This window comes from Pieris napi, chromosome 7, assembly GCF_905475465.1.
Source record: "Pieris napi chromosome 7, ilPieNapi1.2, whole genome shotgun sequence".
Taxonomy (NCBI): domain Eukaryota; kingdom Metazoa; phylum Arthropoda; class Insecta; order Lepidoptera; family Pieridae; genus Pieris; species Pieris napi.
In genome coordinates this window covers 11229457-11253802 of record NC_062240.1, presented here as the reverse complement: position 1 = coordinate 11253802, position 24346 = coordinate 11229457, and the positions used below count along the sequence as shown (strand labels likewise).

The 24346-nt window shown below is 30.7% G+C and overlaps 1 protein-coding gene across 12 annotated transcripts in view; it reads right to left on the bottom strand.

The window, feature by feature from the left end:
- The window catches only part of LOC125051319, a 185084-nt gene that overhangs the window by 89227 nt on the left and 71511 nt on the right, over window positions 1-24346 (bottom strand). The gene's annotated exons all lie outside the window — the stretch shown is intronic.

Genomic DNA, 24346 nt, shown 5'->3' with positions numbered 1-24346 from the left:
TGTGGACAACATCATCTCTGGTCCAACATGTATTGACATTATACAGACTTTCATTTGTCATTTTATATTTGACCCCCACGATTTATTTGACCCATTATGTCTATATGTAAACTGTGGACCCTATGCTTACTGTAATTAGACTCAATTGCAGCCCCAAGAAGCTACGCTAAAAACAATATTGTAGTCTAAAATTATAAAGCTAAACATTTATAATTTTAAACTAATAAATCGCAATTCGAGTGAATGTAATTAATTTGTTCGCAAATAAATTACACGTAATTATAGTAAAATTAACCAATTCCTGTTCAATCAAACAAATAACCACTGACGACGTATTTTGGTCGCTTAAACCGTATTACAAAAAATATCACTTAATTTCCGAACGATATTTAACTGAATCCACTTAAAATTTCTTCTTTGATACGGAATGTCAATGCCAGATAGGAACATTCTAATTATTGAGTAATTGATGAAAATGGTATCGTTTTTACAGAGCAGATAGACATGTTTGAAAACATCTTATTTATCAGTGAATTTCATATTATAATAATATTACTTATAAAAGCTATGAAGTCCCAAGAAATGACTTTAACAAGAGTTATATAAGTGTTTTTGCTATATGCTACATTCCGTTGCTACGCTTCTTTGCTACGTTTCTGTGCTACGCTTTTTTGCTACGCTTCTTTGCCACGTTTCTTTGCTACGCTTCATTGCTACGTTTCTTTGGTACGCTTCTTTGCTACGCTTCATTGCTACGTTTCTGTGTTACGTCTCTTTGCTACGTCTCTTTGTTGCGTCTCTTTGCTACGGCTCTGTGCTACGTCTCTTTCTTACGCCTCTTTGCTACGATGATATGCTATGTTGTTTTGCTGCCTAAAGTATGCTTATATAGTATACTTTCCTCGCAAAATCTTGCCAAATCATATGAAGAGACTAAGCTTAAGTTATAAGCAACATATATGCAGTTGAGTTATCTGATGACGTAAACAAATATCATCTTAGTGCCATCGGTAATCCTTTACAAATGACTCACGTTGCTATATTCAACCTTATAATATGTTTATTAGAACAATGTATTAATCATTTATGTATTATTTTAAGTTTTATGACTTACTTGCGAAATTGCTAATTATTTTTATTAATTACTGTCTCGGCTGAACAGGGTCATTTATTATTTTAAAACCTTTGAAATTATAGACTGTGTTACTGAGGAAGGATACAAAATAAAACAGTTAAAAAAAATTCTAATATATGTAAGTATAGATTGAATACGTTTCCAAATAGATATTGTATAGTCATTTGATTTTTACCCATGTTTTGTATTAGCTTAAATAAGTCCATTACAAATCCTTAAAGTTCAAGAAATTACCCACATTAATGCTCAATGAATCTGCGGGCAATTTCCTAAGGAGCCAATTTAGTTCGTTCAATAGTTCGAGAGCTCGAGGCGGTCGAAAAGCGATTAGTCTCTGAAGCCTACGGTCAAATCGCTCTACATTACCTCTAACTAGGCCCTGTCAACGTGATTGATGACTTACTAAAGGGATGCTAATTATTTATAACTATATGGTAATAATGCCTTATTTAGATTTGGATCTTGACATATCCATATCGCTGAATCAGCGCCATTACACATAATGATTTGTTACTGTCAATTTGATAAGAAAACACGTAAAGGAATAGTTAAAAATATCAGTCTGTAGGGGTTATCGTACTCCAAAGATTTATTAAGTTTAAGAATGATGTACCCATTTTTATTAAAACTGTTAGAGTAGTTAGTAGTAGTTAGTAGGATAGTAGTTTAGTAGTATAGTAGTTTAGTAGTATAGTAGTATAGTCATTACGTGTGCCAGAGAAAACTTGTTATTTCCATAAAATCATTTATAGGTAACATAATTATATACATATATAACATAATGAATGTCAGTACAATAAATAATGATTCTCAATTTACCTTTACTGCCAGTTATAAAAATCGAAAGTGTAGTACGGACGAGAATTGACAAAAGACTTCTTCGCACTCTTTTAAATCGCCATATTTGATGAATAATGAAGATGTGAAATTAATTTAAAAAAAATAAGGTATAATACGTATACACCTGACAATGTCTGATCTGTTACTGTCTTATGACATAATATGTCGTAACTTAACGCTTTAGCGTTTGCCACAGTGATCTCTATTACAGATTTTTTTAACGGATATATAAAATTCGCGTGTCGCGGTGTTTGTGGTTAAACTCCTCCGAAACGGCTCGACCGATTCTCATGAAATTTTGTGTGCATATTAGGTATGTCTGAGAATCGGACAACATCTATTTTTCATCCCCCTAAATATTAAGGGTAGTCCACCCCTAATTTTTATTTTTTTATTTTAGTTAAAAAGTTATTCTTAATTTTTTTATGATACAACATTAAAAAATACATACAACCCCTAATTTACACCCCTCTACGATCAACCCCTACTTTTTATTATAAATGATATACATAGCAAAACGACGTTTGCCGAATCAGCTAGTAATGATATAAATTAGTTTGTAGATCTGTTAAAGAACAGATCCAAATGGAAAGTTCAGGAGGAGGCCTTTACCGAAAAGTGTAAGCCAGAACTAATGGAAATAACAATAACTAACGTAGATAAAGTGTATAGTAAAAAACTAACACCCATCTGATTTGTATTTTTTTATTGTATGTAATTAAAGTGGCTTTATTATTATTATCAGTTAAAGAAGTTTATTCAAATAACGTTATACTTTATAACGAAAAAACCTGTTGTCAAGTTGAATAATTGCATAATTTGTCAGAATGAAATTAAAAGCGGTAAATCATTCCGTTAATTAGCATGTTTTTGTGAAATTGGAGTTTCCTGTTGTATCTGCAAATTAACTGTCATATAACGTGATAATCGTGTTTATTCCAACATAAAATATCTATTATGACACGTAAATCTTGTGCAGCTGTTATTTAAAAAATTACGTATTTTCTTGTAAATAATGTTTGAAATAGATGAGTATAAATATTTACAAAAATCTATACTATTGGGACATAACATCGACGAAGAAATTGATAGCGTATTATTCTGTGGTCATTTAATATATTGTTTTTATTTTTATAATTTTGTAGTAACATATAGGTTACAATAAGCAGTGAATGTGTTCCACTTTAATAACTTTCTTATTTAATAAGTCAGATTGTAATATTATTAATAATGTAAGGTATATTTAAGATTGTTAATTAGGGCCAGATTTGAACGATTTATTGAATTAAGTGGAACTTTTGATTTTTTTGTTAATTTCTCCATACCATCATATATCCCATGGAAGATAAAAATATATTTTATTCTTTGCTTCCTACATAGCAATAATAATAATAATAAAAAATTTATAAATTGAAAATTCAAACAAATTTAAAAGGTTTGGTACCTGTGGCAGTGTACCTTTTCTGGCAGCACCTCCTCGCTGTATTGCGATTCGTTGAGCGAGGAAAGCACCAGCTCTGGGTTCGCGGTACAATCTACCAGGTATATATCGTACCACGTATCGCTAACATAAATATTTAATTAGTGCCTGTGCACAGGGAACAAAATCACAGTTGGCGGAATGTCCCTCAATCTGGATACTTAATTTTGTAGTTCAGTTCCATCATTATTTAATTATTTTAAGTATAAATCTGTAAAAGTTTATTATTATGTCAGTAAGCATCTAAAATTAAGCTAAGTTAAGCTTAAAAAGCAAGATATATAGCAGTCGCATTGGTTAAACTTTTATAGGTCGCACTCAATTCCAAATATCGAAGTTTACAGTTGAAATTTGTTTCAGTAAATTCGTAGTATTTTTAAATCAAATTTTGTGAATTTCAATTTCATATGTAAGGACCGAATATTTGTAAACTACACAATTAAATAATTTTTCACAAGTGTGCAATGTTAATAATGTTGACATGATTAATAGTATGCTACAAATAGTACATATAAACCTTATAAACATCTATAAAATTATATAGTTTCTATGTTACAATATCTAAGTAAACAGACGGGAGAAAAAATCTCGTCTTGCCCTCAGATTCCCGTCTGTTTCCTAATATGAAAGTAGGTGATCAGCCTTCTGTGCCTGACATAATATGTTGATTTTTGTGTGTAAGACATTTTTTCTTATGTTTGTTCTAGAAGCTTGTGACAAGATTTTAATTGAACTCTTACGCACTTGGCTAATACAGTTTTACATTAGTAAGCTATAACTATCTATATTCAAAATTAAAATGAGGACAAACAGATACTTATAGAAATATGTTATAGAAAGCCAACTTCCCTACAATCGAGTAGCCCACAATATCACACACAAATCCGAGGTGACTCTTTGAAGAAGTCGCATGGGTCTGTAATATAAAACTATGGCCCCCGAAAGTCTCTTATCGTGGTAGTGTCTGTGAGTGAGTTTGTATTATTGAGAAAGGAATCAGGTGTATTAATTTTGGTTAATGACTTCTTCAGTCGCACTCTTCATTTCTGAAGGTCATGTTAGAGGCGACGCATGGTTAATGTAAAGATACAAAAATTTGTTTATTGTAATTTTTTATGATGATTAATTGATTAATGTAAAGGTGCTGAAATGTATAAAAAACACAATCAGCAAAGCAATCAATTCTTAAAACAACAACAATGTTTATAATTTTGTTTTACAAACTCTGAAATGAAGTTAATGACAGTGAACATATTGTAATAAATCATTCGCGTCAACCAAAGAAAACCTTTTCCAATATCAATGGCAGCTGTTGCGACAACTTTCATGTACATCCGCATAACAGAAATAGATTTTTGATATCTTGGATACACATTTCATAATGCTTAGCGGAATTTGTTCGATCATGTAGGTATAATTTTACGTATATCGATTCCGTAAGTACGCAACAAAAATTCAATGTATATTATCGTCAAGATGAATATTTTATGTATCATAACCAGATCTTGTATGGGGTAGGATTCTAAGTCAAGAAAAATATATGGATAAAATTATAACATTTACAGGAATATCAGAGAGAGCTTGTTTGAAATCGAATTACAAAACATACCTTGCAATAATACAATCTTAGGCACCTAGCGAAAGCTTCTCAAGAGGAAATTGATAAATTCTATGAAGACTTAGCAGAAGTGCACAACCTTACCTCTACAAACTTTATAATCTCTATGAGAGTTTTCAATGGAATAGAGAGATAGGAATGCCAAAGGAGTATGAATGAATTAAAAATATTTTACATTACAATAATTTTTGGAATGCCTTGAAGGTTTTATTGTCCATATACGTAAATACAAAATTTACTGATAATGTGTCATATGTGTTTGGATTTTTATAGAATAAAATAAGGCTATATTATTATTAATGACAGAGTAAACAACGTTTTAGACATATTATGCAGTAAGAGCTTAAAGGTTATTAACTCCTTTCCATGGTTAACAATAAAAAACCAGTGGTGCTACAACTTTTTTCGTGATAACTAATTCTAATAGGCAGGTAGGTGATCAGCTTTCAGTACTGACACTCGCCGTCAACTTTTGTTTTAAATGGGTACATAATAAAGCATATTTGTGCAGCCCGGTCGGGGCTTAAACCTATGACCTTAGGGAGAGAGATAGAGTCTCAAAGTTAATAAATCTTGTTACATTTTTCTCGCAACACAAACCCAATTTGACAATGCAGTAAAGCACATATGGTTGGGACAACTTTAAATATTTTGAATTCAAAATAATACAAATATTACGATAATAGTTAATATCGAAAATCATGATCTGGTATATATTCTCTTTAAAATCTCAAAATATAAATACCGATCAAATATTTAAAGAATATCGTTTAAACCGCATAGCAACATACATATTGGAACGTCTTGGAATTTACTGGTAAAATATTTCTGAATACATTGGAATGGCGAAGCAATAATTATTGAAATATTTTGTTGACCTGTAACATACTTGAACACATATCACTGTTCACATTCTTGGAATGTAAAGCAGATACAAGTATTTACACGACAATTATTATTATTATCATTTATTTATTTTACATTTTAATTAATTTATTTAAACGGTTGCACAAGGAAGCTTTTAGAATGGCTAAATGAAATTCGAAATGAAACCGCCCAATTGCACTAGATAAAGTAGGTACTATTATTTTGAGGAATATGATGAATTTATTAATTAATTTAAATAAGCAAATATTAAAAGGTACTTGAATACAGTTGAATCTTAATTTCAGTTTAGTATAATATTGTGGCACAGCGGTACAGCTTATTATATTCTCGTAAACACTGATATTAAGCTTTTACCGTTTACTACACTTTTTAAAGAAAGCAACACTTTATATTACTTAAGTTTATTTAAGAAACTTAACGTAAAATTAACCTCTGAGAAATCTTAATTCCAGTTTAGCGAAATATCTAAAATGTTTTATAAATTTAATTTTGTAAATAATTATCAGCCAAGATTAAAAGGCTCTTAAATATATTTTTCATAATTTTTACAGAGCTTTCGTCGGAGAACTATTTTAATTCTTAAGAGATAAAAATTGTTTCGCTATAATTTTTTGTCTATTGTGGGATTTATAATTTAAATATTATTTCAATTAGATAATTTAAAAATAAACGGCAATGTTAGCTATGTTCTTTTCATTACTTCTGGGTTGATGGAAACCAAACACAGCTGACAAAATCTACACGATTTTAAATTGCCTCCCATACATTAATCAGTATGTTATAATAATATTGAAGCATCCAATTTATGATGAAAAAGAATTTGGGTCTCTTATTTTTATATTTTCTTTCATGTTAAATGATACAGTTTACTGTCAATAATATATAAAAAGTATTAGTTATTATTTAAGAGACAAATTACTTATCGTATATACTCACGAGTATTTTTTAAGTTTTTATTTAAATGTGACTTTTGTTCGGAATTCATTTTAGTGTGTACGTAATCATGTACCAGTGGACGTTTCTAGTATAGCTCGCAACTATATGTTAATACATATTAGAAAGTTGATGTCCCTGACACTTTCTGTCTATGTATGCAATTAAGACTAGTGTAGTACGATGATAAAATCCTGAAGAAACCGGTATGTGACAGACACAGAAAGAGGTTCACCTACTTACATATAAGAAATACCTTATACAGATACAGAAATCTAAAGCACAGGTGAAAGGTTATAGCGCCACTTGATTTTTAAAGTTAATTTACAGAACTTGTTCTTTTTGTCGGCAATGATATCTTTTATATTACAACCATGGGTTGTGATAGAAAATTTCTAATTCTCTAATAATCTATTTATTTATTTATAAGTTCTAAAACACAATACACATCAATTATATTAGAAATAAGCAAGATAGCTAAGGAAATAATGAAACAAATAACAAAAAAAAAAGAAAAGAAAAAAAAAAAAAGAAACTTATTGGAATTGGAGTTGGAAGATTGTTATAAAATAAATCAATATTTTCATAAATGATTGTAATTAAGTTGTAAGAGCGAGATAGCCTATTCACTGGACCATTAAAGTAGCAGATAAGCGAGCCGTAAGTACGTATAGAAGACTTTTAGTTCTAGTAACAAACAAAGAAACAAAAAAATATGGGCTGCATGACGTGTCGTATCACGTGTCAATGCGTATTTTATAACAGATGAAGTGATTTCAACAGAATTTGTGGAACCAGCTGCCCACTGAAGTATTTCCGAACCAATTCGACTTAGGGTCCTTTAAGAAAAGAGAGAGAGATTCTTAAAAGGCCGGCAATGCACTCGCGAGCCCTCTGGCATTGAGAGTGTCCATGGGCGGTGGTATCACTTAACATCAGGTGAATCTCCTAACCGTTTGCCCCCTGTTCTATAAAAAAAATCAACCGCTTCGTTGTTCGTTATACCGTTTAATTCCCTAGGTGCTGCATATTTGTATTCTAAAGAAAAATATGTCAACTCAACAAAACGTTGGTTTTGACCTACCTAATACCTATATTAAGGTAAATATTAGGTTAATTACAATCGCTTAATAATGCAATTACCTAACAGCTAAACTGCGCCAAATTATACATTACGACCTCGATTCGATTCAATCAATATTCGAATTTTGTTACCGCTCAACAAATGTGTTTTTAATATTTCCAGCGATTTTATAAATGAAACATCGAAAGTATTTTAGGTAACACGAAAATGGGAAGTTTGATGTTACATTATTGCTAAGTAAAATGTAAAATATTAGGTGTTTTATTTTCTTATCGGAGTTATTAATCGATCAATGTTGTTGTATGTTTAACCGGATACAGTTTTGTCTAGTATTTATTACGATATATACGTAACGGGTGTTTGTTTTCCAGATCTCTCGTTTGCGGAGCATATTTGGACTATTACAGATGCTGCATTTAGGGTGCGGTGAGGGTTTGTCCTCTGGAATTCGTAACAATTGTGTAATATTCCTCATTAGCAAGATCAATTCTGAAACCAGCTGCGTCATGAAAAGTATTATTGGGTGCACAAATACACAATTTATCATGACAATCTAACCTAATTTAAGGCTTATAAGTTTTTCATACCCAATCTAATTTCCTAAAAAATGTACTTACTAAGGGGAAGACAATCTCTTCTTGCGTGCTTTATATAAAAGAAAGAGATACTATTGAATCAAATATTTATATATTACTAGCAGACCGGCCAAGCGTTGCTGCAGCTAAGGTTTTTGTTATATTACATAGTAGTAAACTATTCAAGGGAAACGGTAGGAGAACACCAGTCATGGGGACCACCATGCTTTATTGGTTTGGTTGGTTATGCCATTAAATTGTAGCTTATGTGAAACGTTGATACTCTCAACACAGCGCCATCTGTTAGAATTGTGACTATTAAATAATAAACAAATTTTTTGCATTAAAATAATATCACGGGTATACATTGAGATGTAAGCTATCCTATCTTTTATTAGATCAAACTGCACACGGTGTGCAAATTTGATGGATATCGGTTCTGTAGTTTAGGAGTCCCTAGCGGACAAACAACGTGACACGTAATATATATATATTAAGATATTGAACTTTTGCTGCCACAGTCCAGTTCAGGACCTAGTCACAGATTACTGACCACAACCAGCATGACTACCGGTTAAATTCATGCCGGTTTTCCTATGATAATTATCTTCACAAGCAAGTGATGAGCGAGAAAGTTTCATTGGAACACAGTCGTGGGTGGAACAAAGCATACCGATGTATATTGTAATCAAAGTTGTGCATTATTAAAGACGTAGTATTAAATTAAGCATTATATTTCAAACAATGTACAAACTTAAACATGTAAAAATAAGGCGGATCAATAAGTTACCGTGTTCACGTTAATATTTAAACTACACGCGGCCATTTGTAAAGACTATTAATATTTTAAGTTGAACGACCGATGACATTCTTGTTATATTGATCGGAAAGAGCATTTAAAATTTACATGCAACTGAAATGTGTGTATGCTTTAATATATAATATCTCAATTGTCAACGTCTCAAGACGAAATTGAGGCGAGGATAAGAGACAAGTGGAAGAGGCTTTTACTTTGTCAGAAGTCGAGTACTAAGTACTTAAACATAATGACATGGACTTAATGTAATTTTATGTATTGAATAAAAATAAAAAATAAATTATGATTATCAAAATTCACTTAACATGGTTTTATTACAACCGAAGCTGTAGGGAGTTAGGAATTTAGATTAAAAGTAATTCTTATTCTCGTTCGTGCATAGTTGCGTTGTTAGTATTTGCAATGTAATAAAGCTTGTTGACAATAACTGCTGTAATAAACTCCAAACGTTAAGTAACGTAAATATTTGTAAAATATATAATATAATTTATTATTAGAACTTAGAAATATTATTTTTTTTTACCTCGGTATAGTGCCGACAGCCACTTACTTCTACTATTTATAACATCTGTGGGAAAGTCTCTTTCTAAAAACACTCGTCACTATATAAATGTATTGTCCTTCTGCCAAAGAGTTCGAAATTCAAACAGGCTAAATAAACACATAGGCCCTATGTCCATTAAGTATATTAAAACTACTACGTTAGATTCGGCAATAGACTTGACATTTTGTGATAGACCCTTTTATATAAAACTTTATTGAAGTGATATTCTCATAGGAATACGTGTTTTACCTTAATGGACTGTATATATGATTGCCAACAGACATAAATATCAATTTATGTGAGTGTCATATTTTATTAAGTGCTTTATAAAGCTCCCGACACGTTTTTTGAATGCCCATTCACAGGTTGGTGCACAGGTGAATACAATGTATGATATTTTTATTTTTAACGGTAATTTTAAGTGTAGGTACTTCAAATGCCTGTCATTATTTTAATACACGTCTCCTTCGGAAATGCACGGTACCCATATACCAAAAACTACTGTAGTGATTTTGATGAGCTTAGCTAAGTTAGAATTAATTAGAATAATACTGAATATCTTGATTAAGAACAATTAACAAAACTGGTGGACAATTCTTTAAATATACATACATAAATATATCACATGCTAAAGCCTAGGTATCATATTACTCAAATATTATTCGATTTCCATAATTATGATTTATTTATAATTATAATAATAAATTTTTAAAACAATATCTTTCTCTATAATCGGCAGCTCATGTCAGAGCAAGTCGTGGTAAGTAAGAAAGCAACATTCATACTTAAAAATACAAGAAAATAATCATTTATACTACTATTATTAATTATAATACAAAATAAACGTATATTTACATCATAAAACAGGTAAAGAAAAAACATGTAAAAGAAGCGAACAGAGAAATAGGCAAAACGCAAATTTAGACTAAAAATAAATAGAAACTTAAAAACGTAAACCTCATATTCCAATAATTATTACATACAAAACGTCGAACTGTTGAACTGATATATGACTTATAGCTTATATTAAATATATTTTTACACCTATTAATAATAGTTTAATAGTTGATGTCGCATTTTGTCGATTTGTAATTAAAAATGTCTAATCTGTCTGTGATGCTGTTTTGTAAAAGTCCATGACAAAATTTGCCGACTTCAAAATACACAAAATATATTCTCACGTAAAATGGATCCACCGATGTAGATTTACGTGTTCAAATCTTAAACCTACAACGGGTTAAATAAAACTACTCCCAGCAGCAGATTACTGGAAAATACTCTTTTACTAATCAGTTCTCTTACTCGGACTCGGATTACAACATTTATTTCTCGGAGAATATCTGGAAATGAATAAATTATTTGCGATCTGAATCTAAAAATGACTATCAAAGCTACGTTCATCGCAGCTTCATATAAAATTAATAACGTTCCAATAAATTCAATAATAGATACCTTAGAGATATAAATGCAAATGGAAACTGAATATTAGAAGAATTTGACGACTCATTGGTCTAGTGGTTAGTACGCCTGACTGCGAATCCATGGGTCCCGGGTTCGATCCCCTGAGACGAACATCGATGTGATGAGCATTTGGTGTTGTGCTTAGGTCTGGGGTGTTTAAATACGTATTTATATGTCTATCTTTCTATAATATGTATGTATATCCGTTGCCTAGTACCCATAACACAAGCTTCACCAGCTTAGCATGGGACTAGGTCAATTGGTGTGAATTGTCTAAAAATAAAAAAATAAATTTTTTTATAGATTAAAATAAAATTTAAAGGTTATGTACTAATGTTATGTTGTTTGGAAGTCACTATAAATATAACGAACTTTATATAAAATACATATGTTGTGTATCTAATCACAAATAAAAAATCTTATTAATTAGAGCTACAGCTCCTCCTAGGATGTCATCTTAAAGCCTATAGAAACTGCTATAAATATTAGTAATATTACTTTTTTTTCTACAATAAAGTTCATAAAAAAGAGTGTGACCTTACATGAATTACAATCTAGCCTATACAATAATTATGGCTAAAAAGTAATGTTTACTTAATTTTCTACATTACTAGTGAATAGCTTAAACTAAGGTAATGTTCATTAACAGCCTTAGTGTTCTATAATGTTTTGACACTATGTTCTTGAGTCCAAGTCGCTACACAGGTGATTAACTCAAAAGGTTATGCCAAGAAGTTTAATTGTCTTAGCATTCACATGGCTATGTAGCCTGTTTAAATAAGCCAAGAAAACCGTTTCGTATTTAAGACTGTGTCTAAGATCCTTGTGGATATTTTCATTTTTAATATACCATGGTGCATTGACAATGTTCCGAAGAAACTTGTTCTGAAACCGTTGTATTATTAACATTATTATTATTAGTGATATTACTAAAAAAAGTAATCAAGCAAATCAATAAAATTCTTCCAGCGTCAGTGAACAGCGTTTCACTTCACTTTTGTATTAATTTAGTTTACTTAAATCTACAAACAAAATGTTAAGTTAGTATATCTATAAACTTAACGTATCTTACCACTTATGAGGAATTTTAGAATAAATCCAGGTCATTTAATTTAAGTTGATTGAGGAGGGAGAGGCTCTCAATCAAGAGGGACAACGTGCTAAAGTGGACAGCCACGAACCAAACACTTTTGATCACTTAATAATCTCCCCTGTTGAAGCTAAATTTTGAATGTCATTAACACAAATTTTATCTAATTCTACATAGTAATTAATTTCAAATCACGTTCTTTACTCCTTAGTATATTTATTTATTTTATTACATTATCAATGATTTATTTATATAAGTCATGTTTGTTTTCTCAAGAGGTAGTTAAGGACTCAAGACCTCCATCCGTTCTTACGCTACCTCCTTTGTCATACTGTTATATGTACTTTTGACCTGTCTTCATTTAAATACATTCTAGCTTAGGAAATGTGCAAGCAAGCATAACCAAAATTAAAAATTATATAGTTAGTATTTTATACGACCATGAATGTACTTGAAACGTTTTATACGAAAATTTCGGTTAATTAATCATGTTAATTGGTAGTAAGAATGAATAATTCCACTTCACTGTGTAATTAGAAACTTTATATCAATAAGTGATGAGTCCAAAGCAGTGAGTTTCGACTTCTCATACATAATGCAAGACTGGGGACACATTTTACCGAAGCTACGCGTCGCTACGAGGTGCTACGGTTTGCAACGATGCTACGAGCGTTCTGCTTAAAAATTAACACGACCCTAATTTTGTACTCGTATAATAACGCGAAGAATTGTCTTTCAGTTAAATAAACTTTTAAGAATTTTAAGATATTATTCAACTCAAAAATAATAATAATCAAAGACTGGAAAAGTCATTATAGTCAATAAAGTTGAGTTTACATTTGAAAAATTAAATAAATAAATATTTATTATTATTCTCTTACATTAAGTGTAACATAAATTCTATTACTTCATTCTGTTAATTTTGTGTCACGGTGCGCGCGCATCGTAAAATTTCACTCTTATCAATGTTTCATAACGCACCTAAAGAAGAATAAAAATTAGTTATAATTTGAATCTAATATCGTATGATGTCATAGTCACTATGCTATTTTTTTCAATTAAGTACTAATCAAAGATAGGAAAATTTATATTGGTGTAAAATATAATAAAAGTGAAATTGATTTGGCAAATGGCATTGAGATTTGAGGGGCGGATGTCGAGATGGCGATGACAAATTGCATTGGAGAACTAGGATATTAGTCATATATCTTCTACAAATGCAATCTAAAAGTAACATTCCTTTTTCACTATACCTGTGGTCGTGTCTTTTTTTACTTGTAACTGTTACTTAACTTCTAGTGTCACATACATGGTTTTCTTATTTTTATTGACACATAATATTATAGTAAGAATATAAAAAAGTAAAGAAAAAGCGGAAAAAATTGACTGTCTAATCTGTCTATCGGTCCATTTATTTTAAAATCTCATTTACGGATTTTTTTTGTACGTTCTAGAATAAATCTTAAAAAGGAGCTTTATTTAAAAATATAGTGATTCTCATCCATTGATATACAAAAACCCAAGATGCACAATCAACGTCTAAAAAACGTCCTCAAAAAATTAACGCAACATTCTAAATTGTGCGCTCATTTCAAATAGTCTCGCGTGTAATAAGTGGAGTCGATGTTATTTATTTGTGTTTTTTTTTTATAAATAAATTTATGTACTTTTGAACTTTTTTGTGTGTAGTTTTTGACAAATATATTTACGCTTTATAAAGTGTAGGTCAGGAGGTAGCCAATTTAAAATTTTTTTTTAATTTAAAGAAAAAACTTTTTAACCGGATTAAAGTTATGTATTATTATAAATTTACAACTATTTAACATCCAACACCTTTTGTCTTCAGTCACCGTGACCACGCACGCTGTAAAGCACCCGAAAAGTCGGATAAATTTAAAATTATGTTAAATAGTTGTAAATAAAAAAGTCATGTTCGACTCCACCCAATACCTTGTCCTACCGACCACGGTCGGTCGTAAAATTTTATTGCTTTATGTACGTATAAACTGCGTTGTAATAACAACTTTAAGCAATTCGCGTAAGGTTGATTTTGCAATAATATATGCTTGTAACATATACTGTTATAGACATACTGTTATAGAAAGGAACAGAAATAGTGTTTCGGGACACTTTCGAGCGTTACTTTTATTCGAGACTGTGCATCTTGGGTTTTTTGTATATCAATGTTCTTATCCCATTATTCTAACGCCTTTAAAAAGATTAACTTGAAACATATAACTCAATTTCCTACTATTGCGTAGCATGCTTTACAGAAATAAAGATAAATTTATTATTTAATGCACATCAACTATAATCTCCAAAAAGCTTGTTAGCTTCTCTGGCCCTAGGGAGTATCGTGGCACTTACAAACGTAAGAAAATCGAAGCTCAATAGGACCAACAAAGAGAGATAGTGGACAATTGTAAAACATTATTCCATTATTATGTACCAGTTTAATCCTAGGATAAATATTATTTATCGAAGCAAATGGGAAAGTTAAATAAGTTATGTCCTTCCATCTCCAGCCACTTTACATTTAACGAGTGTAATTGGTTTGAACCTCGATATTGCTTTAGCCAGCTATAGGTTATACATTTGATTTTAAAAATAGAAATTGAGAGCTGATAGTGTTAAAGGTTTTTGACCTTAAAGGTCGAAAAGGTTACAGTTGAGCTTTTAAAAGCTGAAGTAATTATTTTTGTTAGTTAATTTAACGGTTAATTCACCATACATTTTAATATGTCATAAATAGAATATTCTTGCTTATTAAACAGTTTTCTTTTAAATTCATTAATACGCGAATGAATTTCGTTTAATCAAAATTACATTTAGCGTAAATTATCATGATGTTTCAAATATTACTATGAGAGTGATTATAATAGCGATAATAGTTGAAATAATATAAATAAATTAATACGATACTTAAAATCATTAATACGAAATGGCTTTAATCAACAATTATGAAGTCAAAGTATCTAAAGATGCTAACAAAGGTTATTAAAAATAAACTTAAAATTTATATAAAATTTTAGATCAGCCTAACAAATCGAGTTAATAATCGCGAGAGCGGCCATACTTTAGTATGGATCTATATAAAATATGGCCGCTTCTTACAAAATTTAATTAAACACTTAACCATGCGTTTACACGTGCGATTATAATGTAAATTCGAAGGTTCAAAGTCGGAAGTGCATCAATGAATAATTTGCCAAGTTTTGGAAATCTAAAGCTTAAACTGATGTTTGTCCGATTAAAAAAAAAATCATATTTTTTTTTTCCTAGATACGTGATATTAATTAACTTATGTTTCTTCTCTGTCTTGTGTAAAACTCACTTTTAAACTCAATTTCATTTTGACTTACAGTTTTAATTATTAAATGAAAGTTTCAAAAGAATCAAAGATTTTATTAAAAAAGTTTAAGATGTTAAAAAGACAGGGTACACTACACAGAAAGACACGTGCAGAAGTCCGTAGCTAAACTGAAGGATCGAAAACCTTTTAAAAATTATATTGTTTAATGTTCAGTATAAGAACGAATACCATATAAGAACGATTTGAATACATTTTTGCCTTTCACAATGGATCTTCCGTTTGAAATTGGTTATTTTTGCAACGTTATATTATTCCCGTTTTACTCCAGGAAGTTGAATGGTGAAATACATCTAACATTTTATTGTTAAAACATGAATAGCAAGTCTCTACTTACAAGTATTAATATAAATAAATTATATAATGGCGTAAAGATTTAAAGATTTTTAAGAACATTCCTTGTACAGGTTTTAATAAGAGTGAACGTTCTTGTAAGAAGTGTATGCGATTGTCATGGAAAGACAACAATGAAGTCTTGAGATACATACGGCGAGAATTATATTACATTACGAAATATTCTAGTGAAATTTACCCGTCTTTGGTAATTAAAATTGTTTGGAAGAAATATAATTATTAGTAAATTCAAAATTTATTAATAGAGAAGCACATATTTCTTATGAACGTTAAGCCAAGTTCATCAGGAAAAACGGCAAAGAAACTCTAAGACTTGCCTTATTTTCGGTCATTTCAACAAATACATATATAGTGTCATTTACAATTATTTTACATAATTTTAAATTTTTCCGTCGTTTCGCGTGCTTTACAGCGTGAGTGGTGTCCTTGACCAAATTAATTTATAATAATACATAACTTCAATCCGGTAAAAAAGTGTTTTCTTTAAATACATACACTTTAAACAAATTTTATATATTTAAGTTTAGTGAACACAGATGTATTCTATGTCACCATTATAGTATAAGATCCCGCTATACAACGACCTTCACCGAGATGCTTATTTAATGAAACTTATTTTATATTTAATTTAATATGTCAATAAATATAATCCATATGGGTTGCCTAGCAAATTTCAGTCCAGAGTATGTTTAATTAATATTAAAAAAAAAATTTTTTTTTATAATTAGCATGTAGTAAATTTTTTGAACTTTTATCAATCAATATTTTTAATCAGGGTAGTATTATATATGTATCACTATAACCTTCTTTTATACTAAAGATGTATATATACTTTAGTGTCACATAAAAAATATACACATAAATAATTAATTGATTAAAAACAACCTAACTTTTGCATATTCTATGGGCTTCATACTTTCGATTGGTATAGAATTTATCTAATAATCATACTGGTGAAATGTTTAAAAAAATATTTTTTTTTTAAATTAATTAAAAATACTCTGGACTGAAATTTGCTAGGCAACCCATATGGATTATATTTATTGACATATTAAATTATATATAAAATAAGTTTCATTAAATAAGCATCTCGGTGAAGGTCGTTGTATAGCGGGATCTTAGACCATTATTGCGAACAAAGAATGCGTCTGTCTCAGTACATAAAAGCTTTTTGATAGACTAGTCTTCAAGATAGATCCAGGCACAAAGCAATGGCTTCAGAAGTATATGATCTTGTTTCACGGTTCATTTTCAAGCCTGGAAGCTTTGTAGTTAGGATTCTCCGATTTCCAGTATTAAACCCTTTGTTTGACACTACACGGAAAGGAAATTTTATTGGAGCTTGCAAATTATAATTTTTTTTTTAAGAATATTAAATTTTGTATAGTTATGTGAATCTGTATTAATAGTCTAGAAAAATAGCGTATTTTTTAATACTGACTAGGAAATACAATTCTTGAGCCATTTGAGTTCCGTTGGCTCACTGTAGCGATGTATACATTATACGTTGATAGTGTAAGGGGCTGTATATTTATTTATATATACACGTTATTTATACGCGACATTACAATAAAATTTATAATTTCTTGAAAACAACCCATATCGTATGTATTGGCGCATATATGTACGAAGGTTTCAACCATTTAAGAATTGCCAATTTTTTTTTAAATTTCAATATTTAAATGAAAAAATACCATATTTAATTCGTAATCCTACAGCTAACATAAATAATATATAATAACAAACAGTTACACTAAAAAGATGAGAGAGAGAGACCAGAGATGGAATACATAATACATTTCACAATGTTCAAAAATTTACAAAAAGAAACATATTGATAGTACATTATCTATATATTTTATCTTGTATGTTCCAAATACAATCTTATATAACATTCCAAATTAAAATATGAAATAATTTTAATATGAGGTAAAAATAATAAGTGCCCAGCCACTACTCAACTGAATGCGAATGTACTTCGCTGTTGAGAATTTTGAACTCAAAACTGGTTTAAGAAGGTTCTTCAGTTTTAAATAAATTATAGTATATAATTAATAGAGACACTTCCAACATAGTTTTTTAAAGTAATTCGCATACTATGATCTTATTTTTCGAATGCTTCTAGACCGAATAAATTAGAAAGAGATCTTGGCAACGGACACATTAAATATACATATAGACATAACATTAAAAAAAAAGTGCGTGCGTACAAAGTACGATATGTTAAAAAGGAATATATGTTAGGAATTTAATTGTCATTAAAATATGAAAAGTGTCGAAAATGAATACAAATTATAATGTAATTTTTTTAACTTATTTCTACGATAATAAAAAACACGTGCCATTTTAATTTACATAAAATATAAAATACTAATATTTCAAAAATTCTCTTTACGAAATATTAATAAAAAAAAATAATTTCTATAAGGTAATTAGCCCTTCTCACTTTCTCTCAATCGGTCTCAATCACTCACTCCCTTTTCTACGGCAAAAACGCTGCACATCTTCGTGACGCTAATATCATTATTATTGCGTTTCATCCGTGAAAAATTACCCTCATGCGCCTAAAGAACTGATTGCCATTAATATATAATGCCTTTTAAAAGAAGGTACCTTTTGTGCCTGACACACGTGGTTTTTTAGGTCTTAGACATATTATGTCGGTCCTCACCATGTTTTCTTTCATACTTACAAACCACTTCGGAATTGAGAATAGCATGCTTATGCACCTAAAACTGCTGCTATAACAGTAATAAACCGACGAATATATCTTTAGTATTTGTTTCAAGTTAGGATGGCTAATTACTGTTCACTTTTGTTTTAAGCCTCATCAACTTTTCCCTCCAGCTGTGCCCAAACAAACCGAAAACTTTTGTTCCTTTTCAGTGTGAATGAGACCCTTTAATATCCATTTAGTTTTAACTACCTTTAATCGAATGTTATTAGTTCACTGTTTCTACACCAGTACAACTGTAAAATTTATGAAAGTAATCCAGAAAAATTCAATCATAATATACATGTTTTCTAATGCTGTGTAATATAAGATTAAAATCAAAGCGTCATTTCAGTACGACAGGTAATTTCCGAAAAATATAATAACATATCAAGTTACACACACTAACAAAATTTTGAACACGTACTTGCCTGAAATACTAAATACAAAAAATCTAACTGATAACTTAAGAAAAAATTAAAATGACTGAATTTTAAATAAAATTTCATACTAAACAAACAAGTCGCCTCCGTGGATTAGTCGCGCACAGTATATAAACCGAACCGTAGGTTTGATTCTCTATTAAACAATATATTTCAGGTACATAACTAAAACTAAACACATTTCTGTTTCATATCGGAAATCTAATATAAAATATAGCCATCGTAAGTATTTTTCAATTGTAGTTCTTGAGAATGACTTCAACCAGACTATCTATTCAGTTTATAATATAAAGGTATAGATGACGGAACTTTTTTTTTTTGTGAAGCTTGTGTTATGGGTACTAGGCAACGGATATACATACATATTATAGATAGATAGACATATAAATCATATTTAAACACCCAAGACCTAAGCACAACACCAAATGCTCATCACATCGATGTTCGTCTCAGCCGGGGATCGAACCCGGGACCCATGGATTCGCAGTCAGGGGACCTAACCACTAGACCAATGAGTCGTTAAAATTTAAAAATATTCAACTGCAAATGTAGAGTATTACGAGGTGAGCGCAACATCAATTTTGTTATATCGATAGCATGAAACGAATACTCTACCACGAAATTAATCCCGAAGGTATTTCAGTTATGTAGAGAAAAGTGGGTATTCAGTTATTCCAACTATCTAGGAAATATCGCGGAAATTGCTGTACAGTAAAGGCGGAGACATACTACTAAAACGCGACGCGACGTGTCGTGTCGACACCCGATGTCCATCGTGCACATTACCAACACGCGACACCACGACACGCTTGCAAATTCAGAAGTCATTTAGCTCATTTATTTTTTTTTTTATTCCCCGAGCAATGTGCCAGCAAGTTTTTACCAATTTGAGGTTCAGATTTGAGGAATGTTTGCAGCGCAATGGTGCACACCTGGATGATGTTATTTTTAAGAAATAAATTTCCCAGATGTCTATTTTAATTGAAATAAAAAATTATATGTGTATTGTATTTAGCTTTTTTATTATATTTTTTTTAAATTCACAAATCTTTCTGGCCCACCCTATATTTTTCTAATATACTGAATTGATTAGCAGGTTATTTGTATCAAACTAACAACATCCTAACTCCCTGTTTTTGTCCTTGTATTATTAACAGAATATTGTTTCACCAACTCAATTAATTGTTCGTCGTTCATTTCGCCAAATAAATCCAAAAATATCTAAGTATATAAATTGACTGACGCATGACGTCATCATCACAACATCCACAACACGCCGATCCAAATCGATTGGATGTTACCGCGTGTTATCACATGGCGTGTTGTCTATGTGCATCTGACCATATTAAATATATGGGATTGATAAGTACTGACATGTGTTGGATGGCGTGGTGTAGCGTCGCGTTTTGGTAGTATGTTTCCGCCTTAAAGCTCGTATTTTAATTTAATTGACATAAACGTGGTAACAATTTGTAAAATAAAACTAATTGTGATATTCAATTTGCTTATTTATGGAGTTTTATGGAAAATGAGAGAGGCAAATTATTATAACAGTGTGCCTGCGTTATCCCTGAGGTGGTAGGTACGAACCCCAACTATGCGCCGATGGACATTTTGTACACTCGCTCGTACAATGAAGGAAAACATAGTGAGGAAACCAGTATGCCTTAGATGCAAAAAGTCAACGGCATGTCATGCAGGCTGATCACCTACTTGCTGTTAGAAAAAATAAATGGTACGAAATAGATACAGAAATCCACTGGTTTATTTTAAAGTGCAAGGCACAGTTGCCTACCACATAATTTGTGACACATCGGTCTTGCGTTTCGTCATTAGATGACGTTTAGGCCCAGCACACATGGTGAAACGCAACTGCAACGAAACCCTTTTGAAATTATAGGTTTGAAACCAGTTTCAAATGTTTTCCACACACACCGCAACCTAAATATGATGAAATTAGTCACAATCATTCCGATTTTGACGTCTCCAAAATGTCTAGTTCAAGTGATGAAGAAGTTCTGATTCTGTATTTGTATCTTCGACAAAGAAGGAGGCGTAAAAGAAGAAGTATGTGGTTACATCCCTACATTGAGAAGAAGAGTAGCTTGAAAGTGTTGTATTGTACAAGCAAGGATGCTTCTCAACTTCCAATACGAATTGAATGTTTTTATTTTCGTCGTCAGCCATTTTTTCGAACAGAAAAGACGCCAAATCCGACACGAGTTTCCTGCACGCTGGTTTCAAAGCAACTGATCTGCAACGCGTTTCAAACCGGTTTCAAACTAGTTGCGACGTGTGTTGTCTCTCAAAGGTATCTATGGCATAAACTCAAATGAAACTCAAAAGTAACTAGTAGTTGCAGTTTCGTTGCAGTTGCGTTTCACCATGTGTGCTGGGCCTTAGAGTTAGGGAGTTTCAGTTTCACACCATTGATTGCACGGCTTAATTTGACTGGTAAATGTCCATTGATATTTTTTTCTATTTACAAATATATATTAGTTCCAGCTTCAAACACTACATTACATTTGTTGTGTAGTTTTTTTTTATATTTAAAAAGTACAAGAATAAAATGCCGTTCAAAGCATCGTGGTTTATTCCGAGATGGAACTCCAAGACATGAAATTATTTTGCTGCCACAAAACAAAACTACGTCAAATTTTCTATATAGGGAAGTTCTAAGACACTGAAGTTCTATAAATAAATCTAATATTATAGAACAAAGCTTTGCATTTCGAATTTTGGTTTGTATTAACAATTTATCATAATTAAGCTAAAAAATCCTGGGCTGATTAAAAAATTCTTTCATTGCCTACTTGAAATCAAGAATATATCAAAACCTGTATAGTAATTTTAAATTTTCTAATGTCGGACATTCTACGTAAATGATGTAACGAATTTAAAAATGTATTAGATATATATTCGTAAGGAAGTAATTAGTAAAAAGGAAGTAATTAAAAACTAAAAAAAATAAGTAAAATAAAACTTTGATGATAACAAAGATATATCTATAGTCCGACTTAGAAGACTTTCCACTACCATGAGATCGGTATCTACGTAAGTGAAACCGCGAGACATTGATAGTATAGAAATAAATTTGAACAAAAAAAAATTCTTCTGAGCTGTCAAAGTCCAAGGCAAGAGTCAACACCAAATGTCATTTTAGTTATAACCTCATTCGAAATTCATTTACATTTCCAAAGATTATACAGGTACAAACAGATCGTTGATAATTCCATGTTCTTGAATAATTCGTACAAGATATTAATTAGTGCGGTTTCGTGTATCAAGTGTATAATTAATACGATAACTATTATTAGACGTTTTCAAGCGTATAATAATCGTTAAGTAAATTCATGTGTATTACGGTATGTTGATTACTAGAGATCTTTCTCGGCTTCGCAAGGCGGGTCAATGGTACAATAATAAAAAATAACATACAGCTCGGACTGGGAATCGAATCCAGATCGTTTGATTACGTGTCAAGAGTTCTACCAGTTAAGCTATCTGTGACTCGTATCTGAAAAACCAGCTGTTTAGTAGGAGTAGAGACAAATAACCTAGATACCGACAGCAATGCCATCTGCCAGGCTGATGTGAATCTAAACCATCCAGGGCGCAACCCAAACCAACAAAAATCAAATCGGTCCAGCCGTTTTAGAAGAGTTCATTTAATTTTTTATTAAAATAAGGATAGTAAAAATTTCAAAAAAAGACCAAGATTAAATTAAAAGAAACTTGGAGCTGTTTAGAAATACTGATTATCAGTTGTGAATACAATTAGACTTGGTGAGTGCAATAATAATATATTTTAGTATGTATATTATCAAGTATAATAATAATGTTCATTTCTTTTATTGATTTTCAAAAATCGTTTTAGATTATATTTTTAGGAAAAATTACATTTAAATACTTCTCGACGAAAACAATATGATATTGCTACTGCATTGCATCATCTCAAATAAAATTAGTTGCAGCATACTTCTATAAATTTGCCCTTCCATGTTCCTGCCTCAAAGACTCGTAGTTGTGCGTTGTTTCAAGTTTCTCACATGAACACTAACTATGCAAAAAAAAGTGTGTGCATGTAACCTATACGCGCGATTGAAGTAAAACTTCTTTGGCGTTGACGGCATATATGACTGAATTGATTAAATATTAACTTAAATAATAAATATCATATTATAATTTAATTATATTTATTATTCATGTGCTTTACAAAGATTATTCAAATCAGCACATGTCAATATAACCTTGTTATTGAATATTATAGCATGTCGCAAATTTATTATTAATTTACTTATTTTAAAAGTAATAAATCAATAAGTATATTTAGAGATTTTCAAAAAACTTTGCAATTTAAAACATGTTTTTTTAAACTGTTGAATTTTTTAAATTCACTTTTCTATTCTTTTCTCTTACAACTTGGTTATTTTTATATAAAACTAGCCGTTTCGCGCCCGCTTTGCTGGACGAATTAAAATAAATGTTATGTTTCATTATTTTATTTTTTTTCATATTTTTATTATTCTTCTTTTTAACTTCCCGCTAAGAAAATTGAAATATTTCGAAAATCGAGTTTTTAACAGATGTTGACGTTTAGAGGTTCTAGGAAGCCTCCCCGAATGTTTCCGCGGTGAAGTCCGTATGGATAAATTTTCATAAAAGTAAAACAGCAATAAAAAAATGAAGGAACGTTGGAATTTAATAAATAAATAGCCATAAACCATCTAGGAAATTCGCATCAAGTGGTGGTAGTTTCATGTCGATACGATCAGTGGTTTAGGCGTGATTGAGCCTCAAACGAAGACCATTTTCATTATATATATATAGATAAACCCGATTTTTAAGAAAATAATTTGGTATTAATTTACTTCTTCCAATATGGTAAAATACGAAATTAAGCGAAAAAACTGGCCTACAACTATGTATAACAAAAGAAAAGCAAGCTAGGATGGAAACCTTCCCTCTTTAGTGGAATTTTAATTTGGTTACATGTTACTA